At 40.3% G+C, this 19702-nt stretch overlaps 1 non-coding gene across 1 annotated transcript; it reads right to left on the bottom strand.

Annotated features, from left to right (window-relative positions):
- Positions 1-5716: 5716 nt before the first annotated feature.
- On the bottom strand, positions 5717-5789 carry TRNAR-CCU. Its single transcript has one exon. It is a non-coding gene; the product is annotated as a tRNA-Arg (tRNA).
- Positions 5790-19702: the final 13913 nt, after the last annotated feature.

Genomic DNA, 19702 nt, shown 5'->3' with positions numbered 1-19702 from the left:
TAGTGACCAACATAGCGATTCTCTGCACTAACCCCTGTGTGTTGGACCCCCTGGTCAGATTGGAACACAGTTCAGTCTTGTTCACATTCACAATCATACCCAACACCTCACATGAAACATTTATCCAAAGCAAACTATAGGCTCCTAACCAATGTCATAAATAGTTGCAACCCCCCTGCTATGACTGTTAACAATGACTGCTACACAGAGGTGTAGATCAATATGTGTGCACAGTATATACCTTTAAGAAGCTATCCAAGGGCTTGCACAACTGTACAAATACTGAGCACGTGCAAGCTAGACTGTCATTTTGTAGTAAGCAGTTGAGATGTAAGCATGTATGTATGTAAGGCCTGTTTGTTAACTAGTTTGTAATTAATGATGCTGCTATCCTTCCTGATGTGTTTCTATGCATTAAAGCATCGAAATGAAAACCACAGCCTTCTTGTCATATGTGCTAGAGACGAGCAAGTGACATGGTATCAGAAGTGTCATGTCTAAAAGACAAGGAATCAGAAACAGGCATATCCAAGGGGTATGAAGTTGAAGGCGGCTTGGGTAAAATGACTAGAGGCACTTGTTTAGAGCTGGAGGAATATATATGAGCCGATCATCACTAAAATGTGTAAACTTCGCAAAACAGGCCAGATATTAATTTCAGGTATTAAAACTCGCTCAGCAGTATTTCTTTTTCACATAATATGAAACAGGGCATACAAAACATTCTAAATAATTTTCGCATAAACAGGTATGTATGATATTGATAAAATATTCAAATTACTATGGAAAATGTTTGAAATAAAGTCTGAATTACACAAAATGAATAAAATAAAGGGAAATGACTGCATTTTCATACTAAGCAAAGATATCTGAATTATCAGAAGTGTATAAAGTGTTTGCATGTTTGTGCAGTGTTACAGTAAAGCTAATTCGCAAAGTGCAGCCATTATGACATATTTTGTAAAGTACAGCCATTACAAGGCATATTTTGCAGAATACAGTCGTTACAGAGTATATTTCACAAAGTACAATATTTCAAAATGTTTATTGTGCATTTGAATGTTGCTACAAGTTCACAAAACTGTTTGTTCGTACATAATTACAAGGGACATATTTTCAGTGTGTTTGTGTATACTTTGTGAGCATGCCAGATGGATTACGAAAACCCATTGCACTTGTATTTGACAGTACTATTGCTGAGAACTGGAGAGTGTTTGAGGAAGAGTATGACATTTTCATACAGGCTGCATTTTCTGATAAAGATGGCCATACAAAGGCATTTATTCTACTTAATTTAGCTGGCTAGAAGCCATAGAAAGGGATTGTTCATTTGCGTATGTACCTGCTGTCTACTGTATACAGGAGAAGAGAAAACCATCATATTGTTGTACAGGCTGAGTCAAGGGGGACCCAGAGAGCTTAAAATGTAAATTTAGAGAAATGAGTAACCCTCAGACAAATGTTACAATGGAAAGGCACTTATTTTATACAAGTGATCAAAAGCCTGGTGAAACGTTTGCAGCATATATAACTGACCAGAAAAATAAGGCTAAAACATGCAGATTTGGTGACTTAAGGGATGAATTGATAAAGGAAAGACTTGTGTGTGGTATTAAAGATGATGCTGTGAGAAAGATTTTACTTTGTGACAGTGATTTCACTTTGAATAAGGCCATTGAGATTTATCAGATATATGAGCTTACAGATAACCACACAAATATGCTTACAAATGAGAACAGCTCTAGAAGGCATGGTGAAAAAGTTCATGTTGATAGTATGCAGCATGTTATTAAAAGAAACAGGCCCAAGCACATGGCAGCAACTGTAACCCCTGCAGCACTCACTGGTAAACACCAAAACTTTCTAGTCAGTTCTAAGGCAAACTCCAGATTTTGCACACTCTCAGTGACGCATAAGAGTGAGTCGGCAACTCAAAGCATGGGCCCCAACCTACTTTCATTGCCAACTGTCATAATTGTGGTGGAAGTCATGAATCTTAAAAGGAGAAATGTTTAGCTTTTGGTCAACAATGCCACAAATGTAATAAATGAAATAATTTCAAAATATTTTGTAAATCAAAAGGCTCACATTCTTTTATTAAAAGGGAACATTTTAAGAAATGAGTTACTCAGACAGTAGCAATTCTACTCTTTATGTTGATGGTGTGTCAGTGCTTCATGAAACAGTCAATGCAGTAGATTTAAGGGCAAAGAATGAAGTATTTTGTACTGTTTGGATAACTGGCAAACTCATAGAACTCAAAGTTGATACAGGTTCTAAGTGTAATGTTATGTTAGCAGAAGCATTTGCCAGAGTGTGTAAAGGTGAAAGGCTTGATTTGGCAAGGTGTGCAAAGTTTTTTGCTTATGGAGCTGAAGAAATTCAGACTGAAGGCTCACTAGTGATTTTATGTTATTCTGCTGGGAGAAACTACAACTATGTGGTCAAGTGACAGATCCAGACATTATTAGGGCTCAGAGACAGTTTGAAAATGGGACTGATTTCATTTAATAAGGAAGTCCATCATGTTAGCTTGAAAGACCATTACTCTAATTTTGCCCCATACATTTTTTCTATCTATGCTGATCTGATCAAAGACAAATTAGGCAAACTTCCAGGTGTCTATTCCATGAAGTTAGACCCAGAGGTCATTCCAGTTATCAAGCCAGTACAAAAAGTTCAAATAGCCATGCAGGTCAGCGTCAAAGTGGAGTTAAACAAAATGGTGCAACAAGGTGTGATTTGCCCAGCTGAAACTCCAACTGAATGGATATCTTCCATGGTGGTAGCTTATAAGAAAAGCTCAGATGACATCAGAATATGAGATTTGAACAAAGTTCTAAAAAGACCTCATCATCCAATGCACAAAGTTGATGAAGTCACAGCATCAATGCAAATTCCACTACTTTTTCTCTCTTAGATACAAAGAGTTCATTTTGGCAAATTCAGCTTGACAAGAAATCATTTTTGCTCACTACTTTCAGTACTCCATTTGGCAGGTACAGACTTTTGAGAATGCCATTTGGGATAAATTCGGCAAGTAAAATCTTCCGTCGAGCAATGGAGCAATTTTTTTCTGGGTATCCTTGTACTGTTATAGTAGATTACATACTGATAGGAGGTTCTGATGAAGCCGAACATGACGGAAACCTCAGAAAAGTTCCAGAAAGGGTACATCAAGTGAATCTTAAGCTCAATGTACAGAAATGCAAATTCAGACTACAAGAAGTTACTTACACTGGTCATTTATTTACTAGTACAGGCCTATGACCAGACCCTTCAAAACAAACAGCCATTCTTGAGATGCCAGTACTAGACAATGTTCAAAACCTACAATGTTTTCTTGGCATGGTTAACTACCTCGGCAAGTTTATTCCATACTTGAGCCAACTATCAGCACCACTCAAAGAGCTGACACATAAAGATGTACCTGGTCCTGGTTAGAGTGACACCAGAGGGCATTTGAAGTCCTAAAGGAATAGCTAGGGAGCTATTATTAACTCCCCAAGTGATGCTGACATCTTACAGAAAGGCCTCATTGGGAACAACGACTGGTGTCAGAACCATGGCCTTAAGCTCAATGCCAAACAATGTGTCATCAACCTCTTTGGGAAAAACCCAGTTCCCATGAATTACCACATCAATGGTAGTCCACTGAACACAGAAGGTGTTATAGGAGATCTGGGAACACAGGTCAACAGCAGCCTCTCTTTTAACCACTACATTGCCACTGTGGTCAGAAAGTTCTTCTATCTGGCACATCTCATTATTAAGGGTTTTGTATCCAGGAAGAAAGAGGTCATTGTCTCCCTCTACTCTTCCCTCATTAGGCCAATCATTGTGTACAATGCCCCATTTGGCATGTACCTCACTAGACACCTGCAACAAATGGAGAGGCCACAAAAGTACCTCACAAAGAGGATCCTAGGCCTTAAACACTTGTCCTATAGGGACAGAGTCAAAAAACTCCAACTATTCTCTGTCTCATATCGCCTACTTAGAGCCATATCTGATCCAGCTCTGTTAGAAATGCTACATCTAAAGAAATCCCAATCTCTCCACACCACACACTCCAGTGACCTTAACCTCATTACCACAATCAACAGAACATGCTTGAGGGCCAGGTTCATAACCCAGAGACTGCCCTTGCTATGAAATAGACTTCCCATACATGTCAAAAAGAGCACCTCACTGGCCCTCTTCAAGAGAAACCTTGATGAGTGGATGGGAAATAGAAAAATTCACCCCGGGGACACTGCAGTGGCTCTACTCAACAGAGGCACTGGGAACTAAGGTCAGGTGGCATGATGTCATGGTAATCCTATGGGCTAGGTTTGTAAAGGCTCCAGGGCCATTACCCTAAAACACACCTATGAACCTATAAAATAGAGAATTCCTAGTCCACCAGCACTCAAATACTATGATGTTCACAAGCCAGTTACACCTTCCTGTGATACTTCTAAATTTGTTCGAGGAGCCGTCATTCCACAAGACGATCAACCTGTTGCTTATGCACTGAGAACTCTTACTGAAACTGAGATGCAGTATGCCCAGATAGAGAAAGAGCTTTTGGCAATTATGTTTGCATGTTCAAAGTTCCATGATTATAATTATGGTAGACCTATAGAGATCAAAAAAGACCGCCAACCATTAGTCACTATCTTGAGAAAGGCAATGCATTCAGCTCCAGCCAGACTGCAATGCATGATGCTGAGACTGTAAATGTACAATTTCAATCTTGTCTACAAGAAACGCAAACTCTTTATCTTGCTGATACTTTGTCCAGATCACCCAGAAACACCACAGAATGGCATGAGACTGAGAACCTTGACTGTGAAGTCATGGAAGTGAGAAATATTTCTTCCTCATATCTTGATGAGCTGAGTAGTCACACAGCCACAGATTCAGTTTTACAAAGGCTCAACCACTTTATCAATCACAGGTGGCCGTCGAAGCAATCTAGTTTACCTCAAGACGTGCAACCTTATTTTCCATACAGAGATGAGATTTTGGTTGACAAAGGTATCATTATGAAAGATCCAAAAGTAATTGTTACAAAGTCTTTGCAACCAGAGTACATTACTATCTTGCATCATGGTCACCCAGGAACTGAGTCTACCAAAAGAAGTGTGAGAAAACTAGTATTTTGGCCTTTTATGTCACAAGACATTGAGAGAGCACTTTCATCTTCTTTAGTGTGCAATAGTACTAAGCGACATTGACAGAAGGAACCACTTCAGCTTAACCAGATTCTGGCACTACCTTGGTTGACAGTAGCCACAGACAACTTTGAGTGGAATGGTCAAAATTATTTGGCATTAGTAGACTTTTAATCCAGTTGGTTTGAGATTGACCTACTTCCCAACCTAGCATCCAGTACTGTCATTACTAAGATGAAACATCATTTTGCAGTACACGGTAGTCCACACAAATTTATTTCTGACAATGGCACACAGTTTGTAAGCAGCAGTTCAAAAGATTTGTGGAAGAATGAGACTTTACTCATGTCTCAAGCAGTCCAGAGTACCCGCAGTCAAATGGTTTGGCAGAAGTGCACGTTCTGGTCCAGAGTGCAAAACAGTTACTAGAAAAGTTAAAATGATGAGATAATAGTGATGTTTTCTTGAATCTCTTGAATCTCAGAAATGTTCATCATGATAAACATCTCGGTTCACCTGCTCAGAAACTTCTGTCGAGACAAATCCGAACCATATATCACCCCAGATGGGAATCGAACCCACAATCCTTGGCTTAGGAGGCCAATGCCTTATCCATTAGGCCACTGGGGCCTGACAAATATACAGCCTCTGCAAGGCTTGAACCTAGGACCCTGCACACCATAGACAAAGTGATTTACCACTAAGCCATGCCAGATACCTATAATATTACCAGTCAGTAGTCAATTGTTGGTTCCATATGTCAAAAACAACAGGTTAGTGAAAGCCAATCATTTGAAGAAATGCCTAACCCAGAAGTCCTACTATGATAAGACCAGCAAACCACTCAATCCATTAGAAGAAGGAGAAGTGGTAAGGATGCAAACATCGATAGGTTATGATACGATTGGTGTAATAAAGAATACTGGTCCAGAGCCGTGTACATTGTGGAATCAGAAGGAACCATTTTAGGTGGAATTTGAAGCATTTGAGACTGGTGTCTGAGCCTACACCACAGCACATAGTCTGTGAGAAAGACTGTTTATCTCAGAGTGAGTTGTCCGGTGTTCCAATTCCAGAGGAAGTTCCAGAGGACATTCCCATTCCTATGATGAATCCAGACATTCCTGATATGAATTGTGCACTGCAGACTGTCCCTGTTGCTAAGTTTGGTCCAAATTGTTATGTTACAAGATATAGTCAAATCTCTAAACCCTGTAGCAGATATGAAGCAACTTGGACATGAACATTGTGTTTTATTTCCAATGTATATAGCAATGTATGTCTAGCTCTGATATTGTTTTTCCAAAGGGTAATCCTTTTAAGAGGAAGGATGTAGATCAATATGTTTGTATATACCTTTAAGAAGCTATCCAAGGGCTTGCACAAGTGTATAAATTCTAAGCGCATGCAAGCTAGACTGCCATTTTGTAGTAAGCAGCTGAGATGTAAGCATGTATGTATGTAAGGTCTGTTAACTAGTTTGTTCATATTTAATGATGCTGCTGTCCATCCTGATGTATTAAAATATCTAAATGAAAACCCCAGCTTTCATGTCATATGTGTTAGAGAAGAACGAGTGACAAGAGGTGTACACAAATGACCTGTCTAAACACCTATTCAAATGTATAATGTCGGATGAACATGAATGGATCAAAACAAGGTCATTACAGAAAACAAGCCACCCTGCTGGGCATCAATCATACATAGGTTATACAACAAGTGGAAGAAAGTAATGTCTAAGAACAAGAGGGAACTGACTCAGCAGAGGAAGAGCACCCTCCACTGCTTGAACAAGGAATTTAGCTATCTTGTATAGTCCTCTAATGCCATGTACAAAGCTAAAGTAGCATCCCTAGTTAAAGATAATCAGAAGACATTATTTAGGTACATCAGAAATCTTAAAGTGAAGGGCCAGCTTTGTACCAAACTAGTAGTGGGCTATACGACTCATACTGACCCTGAAGACATCACAAACCTGCTACCAGACAGTTTGGGACAAATTTCACCCCCCCCCCCCGGTCCCCACCAGACATACTCCAAATCATACCTGTCACCAGTCCACTACCTAGTGTCTACAAGTAAAAGTTCATAACTGCACTGTCTATGGACAGAAAAACAGCCTCTATTGGACTGGATAACATACAGGACCTTGTGGAACCAGGTGGCACTCTTTTCAACCGGAGAGTAAGTACCGGCTTTGTCTCAGCAGAGTAGAGTAGAGCACAGCAACAAGAATTTCCTTGCACAAAAGGGGCCCATCAACTGACCCTGGGAACTAAAGACCTCCAAGCCTCACCAGCCATATCTACCAGGTCATGGAGAGAATAATCATGGGCCTTATCAACAAAGACATAGATTACCTTCAAACTGTTGTCCAGACACAACTTGGCTTTGTTAAGGGTAGATCAGGCTTATTAAAACCTGGTGGGCAACTTCAAGAATGTCACCAAAGCCCTGGATGAAGGCAAAACAGCACATATAGCCTATCATGACTTAGCCAAGGCATTTGTTACAATTCCACACTCAGGTAACATTGATAAACTCACACATCTGGGAATTAACCCATATGTCACTAGATGGGTAGTCAAATGGATCAACAACAGAATACATACAGTCAAATCTGGGGATTCCATCTCTAGCAGCAGACCAGTTACCAGTGGTGTACTACAAGGATTTGTGCTGGGCCCCCTACATTTTAGAATGTATTTCTCAGATGTTTAGGGGAAAATAGATGGCCTGTGGCTTACTATGTTCCCTGATGACTGCTAACTGTGTGCAATCATTGAGCCCCCCAATGATGTTGGCATACTCCAGTAAAGCCTTACACAGACAAAAGATTGGTACAAAAGCCACGGACTCAAAATAAATGCTAAATAATGTGTTATCATCCCTTACAGCCAAGGGGACGTCTCTGCACATTACAATATTAACAGTATCCCCCCTTAGCTGAAAACCTGTGGTGAGATATTTGGGAACACAAGTTGATAGCATCCTTAACTGTAATCACCATATATTCACAATGGTAAAGAAGGCCTTCTATACTGCACATCTCATAAGTAAGTGCACCACATCCAGAGTGAAGGATGTTATAACTTCTCTGTTCTCATCCTTTATCAGACCACTAATAGAGTATAATGCTCCCTTGTCCGTGTACCTCACCAGACACCTACAGCAACTGGAGAGTCCTCAAAGGTTTCTCCCCAAGACAATTCAGGGCCTGCTACCCATGACCTGCATGGACAGACTGAAGGCCCTGTCACTGTACTCTGTATCTTATAGGCTGCTGAGAAGCAACTTGTGCCTGGCCTACAGATCAGTCTCAGACCTTAGTCTAATAGAAATTCTTCACATCCACAAGTCACATGGGACAAGATTCATTCACTCTAGGGATATTAACCTAGCCTATGACATTAACAGGATATGCTGGACTGACAGATAGGTCTCTCACAGATTGCTCCTTTTCTGGAAAACAATTTCATTTCACATAAACAGAGCCTCTCAATTAACCTATTTAAGGGTAACTTAGCCAACTGGATGGGAGAACATAAATTTACCCTAGGTGTGTCAGCTATGTCCTTCTTGGATAAGGGCAATTGGTGATGAGCATACACTTACACTGCAAAGATAGACCATACAAGTTGGTCAATAAGGGAACAATAGTATAACATGGCTAGGTTTGTAAAGGCCCTAAAGCCAATAGCCTAGTAATCTCTTATGAACCTAAAGTGACATCTGCCTGGGCTCCAAGCCAGCATCTGATCCTGCCCTGGTGGGATGGTTGTATATGCAATAATCTGATTTAACTTATTGGGTCTACTGCAAATTATCAAACACTTACTTTATTGAATCCCATTCCATTTAATTCACTTTTTTGAATCTCATTATATCGAAGTCCTGGAACTATGAAAAGGAATCCCCGGGAAAGGAACCACTTGACCACCATGATGAACATTGCCCATTCTCCACTGTAGTGTAATCTCAGAGTTTGTATATTTAGTTGGAGGGTGTGGGGGGCACAGTCCCCACATCAGGGGGTGTGGGGGTGAAACACCCCACTTAAAGGCTTTTTTTTTCTGTTTGTTGTTTTGTCCTGGTGGTTAAGTGGTTCCTTTCCCAGGGTTTCCTTTTTATAGTTCCAGGAGTTTGATGTAATGAGATTCGAAGAAGTGCCTTTGATAAAGTGTTTGAGAATTTGGTGTAAAATCCAGCTGATTACATTAGCATTGTCTGTTGAGCATGTGATGGTACATCTGCATTGTCTTTTGAGCATATGGTGATAACAGTGTCCCACATGCTAGTGTAAAAGCACACACACACACACACACACACATGATTGCAGTGAGAACAGAACCTCTACGTATCTCAGTACACAGACTAAAGAACACAGTACTATACGCAAGCGCCACAGCATAAGTCTGAGTTTTACATGTCTGCAGGTCAACTTAGAGTGGATCTCATCAGCAAGCCATGTCAGAGAGAAGAGGTTGAAAGGGCTGCATGAAATGGATGTGTAGGCTTTTGCAAGTATGAAAAGACTCGCAAGCCATGCCATTGGAGAAGTAACTGTAGGATAGCACATCTTGGATGAGTAGAGATGCACCTACACACCCAGTTGACTGCAGTGAGAACAGAACACCCTACCAATCTAAGGTACACAGACTATAGAAAGCAGGACTCTCAGCAAGTTCCACAGTATAAATCTGACTTTATGTTGGTCAACTTATAATGGATGACATCAGCAGTGCATTTTGGAGAGACGAAGGTGGGAGACCTGCCTAACATGGATATGTAGGCAGGTGAAGGTATCAAAATACTGCAAGCCATGCCATTGGAGAGGTAACTGTAAGATAGCATGTCTACTCTGCTGAGTACAGACATACACACAGTTGACTACAGTGAGAACAGAACCCCTACCTATCTAAGGTACACAGACTATAGAACACATTAATGCATGCAAGTGCCACAGCACAAGTCTGACTTTTACATGGCTGCAGGTCAACTTATAGCGGGTGACATCAGCAGTGCATTTTGGACAGAAGAAGGTAGGAGGCCCGCCTGAAATGGGTGTGTAGGCAGGTGCAAGTATCAAAATACTGTTAATTTATGGGAATGGGGTGGTAACTGCAGTATACACAGTTACTTTTCTGGCTGGAGACATGCACACACACACACACACACACACACACACACACGTTGAAAATGCAGTGAGAACAGAACCCCTACCTATCTAAGTATACAGACTGCAGAACTCAGTACTTTATGCACAGACCATGACACAAGCCTGACTTTCACATGGCTGCAGGTTAACTTATGGTAGATGACATAAGCAGGTCCTTTGCGGGACAACAGGTTGGGAGGTCTGCATAGGCCCATAGATTCATAGCTTCATATGAGGCCAGTAGCCTAACTGTAGATTGTATCCTAGGTGTGTAGAAGCCTAGCTATGTAAAAACACAAGTACCCATATTGAGCATAGTTGGATGTTTGAGTTTAGCAGAGCAAAGTTGTCAACACCACCAAATGGCCCTGTACATGAGGGAGCACACATTATATATTACACTATGTAGTGTGGTTGATATATGTGTGTGTAAAAAATATGGGGCCCCCATGGTTGTATTGCATGGGGGGAAACACATGTATGTGTTGTGAATATATGACATATACTGAGAATGTGTCCTGAATTTGCAATGTTTACACATGCAGTTTTATGTCACACAAAGGAAATGAACAATAAACACCAATAAGAAAGTATCATATATACAGTTCCATAGCGCAGTGAACAGTGGATTTGTGAGATGATTAACAAAGTATACACACATGTGAGTTACGTCTGTTTGCACATTGGTAAGAGGTGCACAAACGTGACCTGCATTGCTACCATCAGTAAAAATAATACTATATGGCATATACTGTGCTCAAACCCAGAACCATGTATGGCAGTCCTACACATACACCTGTTGTCACAAGAATGTTGAGAAAACACTTGTCTATGCTGCACTTCATTGCTGTAAACTGCAATGTCACAGTAGTAAAACAAAGATAGCACACCCCTGTACCAGAAGCCATTAACATTTGAACTCAAGACTGGGTTTTCACGATGGCCAGTGGCATTCCTTAAATGTATCTGGTTGCTATTTTTGACCGTCTGCTTCATAGGTGGTCTGCCAAGCTTTGTGCAAACCTTATAAACAGCCCTTACCAGCTTACCCTATTTGTGCTATGCTGAGCATCACTCAAAAAGGGCAATGAAAAAGAGAGGGATAAGAAAGAAAAACATAGTAATGGACACATATACGTAAAATAAGTGTCTGCTATCATATGTTAAGGTACTTTCTGGACAAATCCACCACTGTTTACTTCATTACTGCACTAAGTTAAGATATACAAGGATATGTCATAATATTATTACAGAATACATTCTAGGCTCAGGACTTTCCTTGCAAATGCAGCAGTTGAGACAATTTTATTTCAGGCCTAGAATTTCCTTGTGTCTACTCCCATGGGATGGAAGTATGCAGGAAAAAAATAGAATGTAGCCTAGATGGATGATTTACAGCTTGTTGAATAGCTCCATCAGCTTATTTATTTATTTCTTTATTTATCATTTGTTTACCAGGAAAGTCCACTGGGCAAAAATAATCCATTTTCAAGACAGTTAATATAATGATACATAATATTCAAAATGGATAGTACATGCAATCAGTGTTAGGAAAATGGAACAATATTAAACAGACAACAGAGTAGAAAGGATATACATATATAATATGTACAGATAACACAATTTAAGGGTAGATTCTAAAACAAATGAACATATTATTCTACATTGTTTATGATAAGCTGTCATATACAAATATTTACAAGGTAATCAAGGAGTAACAGCCAGCATAAATGGTGCAGGGAAGACTGATATTGATTTAATGACAGATGATAAGGCCACTATAGGTATAAAGTCAGTATTATAGGCATCATAAGATCAGTGTGATTTCAGGTGTATGCTGTAATTAGCAGCTATAAAAAAAATCTGGTACTTTACTGAATGGTGCACAATGTGTATCGATGCTGTGTACACCAATGGTGAAATAAGGTGAACACAAGGGAGCCTATTACTTTTGTCCATGTCTGCTATATTGCAGAAATATGCAGTTCAAAAAGTAGAGAGAATATTGCAGATCCTGTATTAGAACAAAGGACCTTCTATACTCGAGTCCTAAACATACACATGCTGCCACAGGAATAGTTATGTGATGTGCATTGGGAAACCTACCATTCCTTCCTCCATTTCCCTAGGTTGCGCTAAGTGCCACATTGCACAAACAAGGACAAAAATTAAAAAATAAATTTTAATGTAATCCAGATAGATAAGATACATTTTAACAAACAATAAATAGGATGACACAGAACTTGTGAATTGTGCACTGCTTGCATGCACTTTTACACTTCACAGACCTACATGTGCACCTCTGTTAAGTGTAACCTGACACCCCCCCCCAATGTCATCATTTACTGCTGCTATGCATTCAACATGAAGACTGTTAAAGTGCCTACACAAAGTGAGCATCCCTACACTGTTACAAGTTTTTGGGATACAGCATTTTTAATAAGTTTTGACCTCATTTGCATCTTCACTGTGTTGACAGCCCTGAATCTACATGTTTGGTAACCATGTAGGCAGGAAAACTGAGGGGGAGCCCGATGTTGTACAGTCAAAAGAGAGTTTTACTCAGGAGTATATATGTGCACACAGTAATTTAGGTTTAGGATTGTATATTTCATGGGGTTTACACTTTTAGCTGTCTACATTTGTTATGATTACATTGTTCATTTGGGGGTGAGCCTGCAATATGGTATTTATGTCACAGCATTTAATAAGGACTTCTTGTTATTTTTTAACATAATTTTCTAGCATCCAACATATCTGGGAATGTCATAATGTGTGTGGAGTTACACATTAGGGTCTGTTCTGTACAAATGTATGGAAAATTACTTGCTCTGGTTTCCGTGTAGACTCCTGCATTCTGTAAACTTTCACATACATGGCCATAATAAGCATGGAATCTATACGGTTACTTTATAGCTTGTTGAATCGTGCCACCATATTCGTTTCCTCCATTAGCATACAATTCAGCTACTTATGCTGTAAATTGCATGCTGCAGAAGTTTCTGTGTTTGCACGTGAGTCCATGCTGCTACATGCAGTTTACTGAATCTAAAACTTTTAGGGGCCGTGTGCTTAGTGGTTAAGGAGATGGCTTAGTGGTTAATGTCTTTGCCTTCCATGCACAAGGTGCAAGGTTTGATCCTGACCTCCTACCAATGCCTGTTTGGAGTTTGCATGTTCTCCCTGTGTCTCCATGGGGTTTCTCCCATGTTGGAAAAACATGCTGAGTGTTTCCATCTCAAACTTGCCAATGAATAGAGCTGTGGGCAGCAGCACAGACTCTACATGCTGCCTTATAGGGAGAAGAATTGTACAGACCAACAGCTTTGGGCATCTACTGTGGTGCACAGTATCCTCAAGATAGGAGAACATGGATCACAGACTGTGCGCCGTGGCAGAGTTAGCCACTCGATGGTGTAAAATATGGCTCTAGATGATTCGGTCATGTTGATTAATGTTATGAAAACTGGGCATGGGTGGTTACCGGTGGTAAGTGGGTTGAGGACCCAGCCTATTCAGACCCACGCCAGGGACTTGTGCTAACGGTGGTATATGTGCCCCTATTGGCCAGTGTGTGCCCACCATAAAGCCCAGCAGCCCTGGGTCAATAAGCTACTGGCTGGCTCGTGTCTAGCTGCCCAGCCTGGGTTACCTGGGATAGCTCTGTTGAGCAAAAGCTGGATGTAAAACCAACCAAACTGTCAAAACATGAACTGAGAATTGCTATGCTTAATGTAGATTCACTGTAGCTTGGAAGTGGATGACATGATGATACATCACGGATTGCCCTTATCCAAGAAGGACATAGCTGACACACCTGGGGTAAATTTTTGTTCTCCCATCCTGTTGGCTAAGTTACCCTTAAATAGGTTCATTGAGGGGCTCTGTTTTATGTGAATTTAAATTGTTTTCCAGAAGAGGAGTAATCTCTGAGAGACCTTTTTGTCCAGCATATCCTGTTAATGTCACAGGTTATGTTAATATCCCTAGAGTGAATTAATCTTGTCCCATGTGACTTGTGGATGTGAAGTATTTCTATTAGACCAAGGTCTAAGACTGATCTGTAGGCCAGGCACAAGTCACTTCTCAGCAGCCTATAAGATACAGAGTACAGTGACAGGGCCTTCAGTCTGTTCATGCAGGTCATGGGTTTCAGGCCCTGAATTGTCTTGGGGAGAAACCTCTGAGGGCTTTCCAGTTATTGTAGGTGTCTGGTGAGGTACGCGGACAAGGGAGCATTATACTCTATTAGTGGTCTGATAAAGGATGAGAACAGAGAAGTTATATGTATCCAGGAGACGAGATGGAAGGGCAGTGCAGCAAAACCACTTGGCTTGGGATCCAGAGTCTACTACTCAGGTGGAGGGTAAGCTGGAAATGGTGTAGGAATTGTGGTGAGAGAGAGACTTCAGAAGCCAGTAAGTGATATCATCAGAATTAATGACAGACTCATGGCAGTCAGACTCCAGTGTAATGAAAGGGCAGTATTCATAATCTCAGTCTATGCCCCACAGCAGGGTTGTGATAGTGAGGAAAAGAGTGCATTCAGACAGCAGTTGCAGGACCTACTAGATAAAGCAGGACAACATGAATTGGTGTTGATAATGGGTGACTTGAATGCACATATCAGGACAGACAGAACAGGATATGAGGGCTGCCTGGGTCCACATGGGTAGGGCAACAGGAATAAAGAAGGAGAAGCCATACTAGACTTCTGTCTGGCAAATGTCTTGATAGTAGCCGACATATAGTTTAGAAAGAGAGACAGTCTCAAGATCACATACAAGAGTAGTTAACATGCAACTCAGGTAGACGTCCTCCTAGTAAGAAAAAGGCACTGGGACAGAATCCATGATTGCAAAGTCATCGCCAGTGAAACAGTCAGCCCAACAGCATAAATCACTAGTTGCCACAATCAGCTGCAAGCAGTGGTCAGAGAAGGCTCTAAGGTCAACAGAGACCAGGTTGAAGACCTGGAAGGTGACTGGAGAGAAAGTACAATGGTTCAAGGAATTATTCAGGGCTCTAGCACCCCAAGAAGAAGAGGAAATAGGTGGAGATGAAGAAGAATGGCAGCACGTAAAAACAGCAAGTGTTAGGACTACAGAAAAGATATGTGGCCGAGCCAGGTATGGAAATAAGGCAAATAAGGAAAGCTGGTGGTGGAAAGCAGAAGTCCAGGAAGTCATCAAAAGAAAAAAGGAGTGCAGGAAGAAGTGGGAGACAGAAAAGACTGACCAGGCTAGGAAGCACTACTGGTTGGCTAACAAAGAAGCAACAAAGAAGTTGCAATAGCAAAGAATAAGGCATCGGAGGCACTGTACCAACTTCTGGAAAGTGACTCAGTAATAAGGGGCACAAAGAAACTATATCAGGTTACAAGTCAAAGGCAAAAAGATAAAGAAGATATTCAGACACCCTTCATAAGGGATACCAGCAACAAACTGCTCTCCAGCCCAGGGGACATAAAGGCAGATGGAAGGTGTATTTCCAGCAGCTTCTGAATGAAGAAATCCCCACAGAAGCTGTACTACCCCAGAAACAGTCTACGATGAGAGAAGAAGAGCAGCCCACCCTAGAAGAAGTAAGAACAGCACTAAGGAAGATGAAGTCAGGGAAAGCAGCAGGCTCGGATGAGGTCACAGGAGATATGATAAAGATGCTTGGTGAGATATGGGAGAAATGGCTCCTGAGGGTACTAATAGCAGTGTGAAGAGAAAGGCGTATCCCCAATGACTGGAGAATAAGCATTCTCATGCCAGTGTACAAGAACAAAGGGGATATACACACTTGTGGGCAGTACAGAGGGATAAAACTCCTATTACATTGCATGAACGTTCTGGAGAAGGTTATTGATAAATGGATACGCAGAGTAGTAGAATGTAAGATGGGAGATGAGCAGTTTCGATTCAGATCAGGATGCAGCACAACTGACCCAATGTTTGCATTGAGACAGATACTTGAGAAGAAGCTAGAGATGAGGAGAGAGTCCAACTGGGCATTCCTAAACTTGGAGAAGACATATGACAAGGTCCCAAGAAAGTTGATCTGGGCAGTACTGTGGTGGTTTGAAGTCCCAGAAACATTGGTAGAATTAGTGCAGGCTATGTACAAGGACCCAATGACTCAAGTATGAACAATGTTCAACCTCAGAGAGGGGTTCCCAGTGTGTGTGGATGTACATCAGGGTTCAAATCTTAGCCCACTGCTGTTTATACTGGTGATGGACTACATTAGCAAACAGGTTGGAGGGGACAGATTAACAAAGCTGCTGTATGCAGATGATGTGGCAGTACAGGCAGACACTGAGCTAGAACTTCAGCAAAGGATAGGAGAATGGAATGCAAATTTGAAGGCACATGGGATGAAACTAAGCACAGATAAGACAGCAGTAATGGCAGCAAATTGGGGAAATCAGAAGAAGCTGAGAATAGAGATAGAAGGGAAGATAGTGGAACAGGTAAACAGCTTCAAGTATCTGGGAGGAGTAGCTGAGGAAAAGGGTAGTCTGAATGAAGAGGTCAAAGCTAGAATCAGAGGGGCTGCAGCCAACCGGCATAGAGTAGGTGTAGTCTATTACAGAAGAATGCCAAAGAAGCTTAAAAGTAAGGTGTATAAGACAGTGGTGCAACCAGTACTACTGTATGGTACAGAACCCTGGGCAGAAAAGACAGAACAGTTGAAGAAGCTAGAAGTGATGGAAATGAAGTGCCTTAGAAAGGTGATAGGATGCACACTGTGGGACAGACGAAGAAATGAGGACATAAGAGCAGAAGCCAAAGTAGCTCCAATTGCAGAAAAGATCAAAGAGAGCAGATTAGGGTGGTTTGGGCACATGTGAAGAAAAGCAGAAGACAATCTGGTGAGGATGATTTGGGACAGACAGGGAGAAGGTAGAAAGAAGTGAGGGCATCCAGCAGAGAGGTGGATGGATTGTGTGAAAGAAGATCTGTGACAGTCAGGCATGAGTGTTGAAGAAGGCAGGAGTGTGGCACTGAATCGAGAGAGCTGGCAACAGTTAACACGATACCCCAACCCCATGTAAAAAAATGGGAAAAAATGGGGCTGATGATGATGATGATGATGTGCACATTGAGCCACAATGCACACATGATCAAAATTATTGTGTAGGCTTTAAAAAGCAAAAAACTGGAACCAGGCTAACCACAAGGTTAGAAATAGCGTACAAAACTCTTTATTCCACTCTTTCATCATAGACTTCATCAGAATACAGACCATTACAACAATCAAGTTTAAATCCCAGTTTTAACCAATGAAAATCCACAAACAATTATGTTCTTAAAGAAACAAGACACTCCCTAAAAACAATGTTTTAAAACCTAAACTAAGATAAATAACATCTATTTACGTAAATACATCCTCCGATTTTTTAAAAACACTTGATATTAACAACATTGTTCATTCCAGGTTCCTTGTTGGAATTTAGTTTTATTTGCCATAAGGCTTCTTTCTGCTCCAAATCTGTCTTAAAATCTCCCCCCTTAAATCACTAACTCCTAGTTCTAGAACTAAAAATAAAAACTTACTATAATTCTGACATATTAATGTGTGCTTAAAAAATGCATTGCTTTTGTCTTTCTTCTTTATACTATAATAATGCTCCCTAATTCTAACACCTAGGGCTCATGTAGTCATATCTATGTAAAAAGGGGTGCAACTTGCACCAACCCCAATGTATACTAGCCCTTTGCTTTTACAATTGAAAATATCCAGGTACCTATACTTATACTTATAACTTTTGTAGAAGTAATAGAAAATACAACAAACTTTTTGAAGTTTGAACTGAAATATTCTACAAAGGGGATAGCATTCCTGGATGTTTTTGTTTCAATAAATGCACAAGGGTTGTTTGAGACTAGGATATATCGCAAATACTGTTTTGCTAACACACTTTTGCACAGGTCTAGCATGCACCCAAAGAAAACATTTAGGAATATAGTGACAGGACAAGGGATGTGTGTGCCCTGTTTTAGTAATCAGGATAATGTGTTTACTGAAGGTCTTGTTCAACTAGAGAAAAATGTATATAAAAGAGGGTAGCAAGATATAGAAGTAGTACCAGTTTTACAAGAAGTTAGAACAATGAGAGACAGTAGAGCTAAACCTTATTTTTCTGAAAGTCCCAATATAGCCTTACAAGTGGAGAATGTAACAGCAATGCATAATAAATATAAGATAAGATAAAATATGTAATATGTCTAGGAACAAAGAGCAACATAACAGGTATGTAAATGTAAGTAAACAAGAGAAGGCAGCACTGAAACATCTCCAACATAACAGGTATGTAAATCCAACTAAACAAGAGAAGGTAGCACTGAAACATCTCCAACGTAACAGGTATGTAAATGTAACTAAACAAGAGAAGGTAGAACTGAAACATCTCCAAACATAACAGGTAAGTAAATCTAACTAAACAAGAGAAGGTAGCACTGAAACATCTCCAACATAACAGGTAAGTAAATCTAACTAAACAAGAGAAGGTAGCACTGAAACATCTCCAACATAACAGGTAAGTAAATCTAACTAAACAAGAGAAGGTAGCACTGAAACATCTCCAACATAACAGGTATGTAAATCTAACTAAACAAGAGAAGGTAGCACTGAAACATCTCCAACATAACAGGTATGTAAATGTAACTAAACAAGAGAAGGTAGAACTGAAACATCTCCAGACAGATACATCTCTGGTTATTAGACCTGCCGACAAGGGACGTATGACAGTAGTGATGGATAGGGAGTTTTATTTTAATTCATTACATCATATGCTGTCTGATATGAAAGTATATAAAATCATTACCCTTGTGGAAATACATACAATGCAACAATTGATGAGGATTAATATCAATGACAGTATGCTTAGATACAATTTGTCATTAGAACTGGTTCAGTTTCTTACAGTTAAACATCCATTGATTCCATTATTTCAAGGACAGCCTAAAATACATAAAAATAAAGAAAGACCACCCTTTAGACCAATTGTAGCAGGCAAAGGATGGCTAACAGGACCATGCTCTATCTTTGTTGAAAGGCAGGTCAGATCAGTTTTAAATGAAGTAGAAGTTGTGCTAAAAGATTCAAAAATTTCCTGGAAAGCCTCTTTATATTCACTCAGGTACCAAATAATAGTGAGAACATGTATCTAGTAACACTTGATGGGGCATCCCTATTCAACTCAATTCCTAATGAGGAAGGCTTACACCTATTAAGAAATTTTCTTACAATGAAAAGTGGATATAATAAAATGTTGATAGATACTACATGTATGTTTATGGACATAGTACTTAAGAGCAATCTATTTGTCTTTGATGGTACATACTATCTGCAACGTGAAGGCGTAGCTATGGGCACTTGTTGTGCCAATAGC

This window comes from Protopterus annectens, chromosome 1.part2 (genome assembly GCF_019279795.1).
Source record: "Protopterus annectens isolate FY-2018-M chromosome 1.part2, PAN1.0, whole genome shotgun sequence".
Lineage (NCBI taxonomy): Eukaryota > Metazoa > Chordata > Ceratodontiformes > Protopteridae > Protopterus > Protopterus annectens.
The sequence above is the reverse complement of the archived record's forward strand: the minus strand, read 5'-3'. Positions and strand labels throughout refer to the sequence as shown.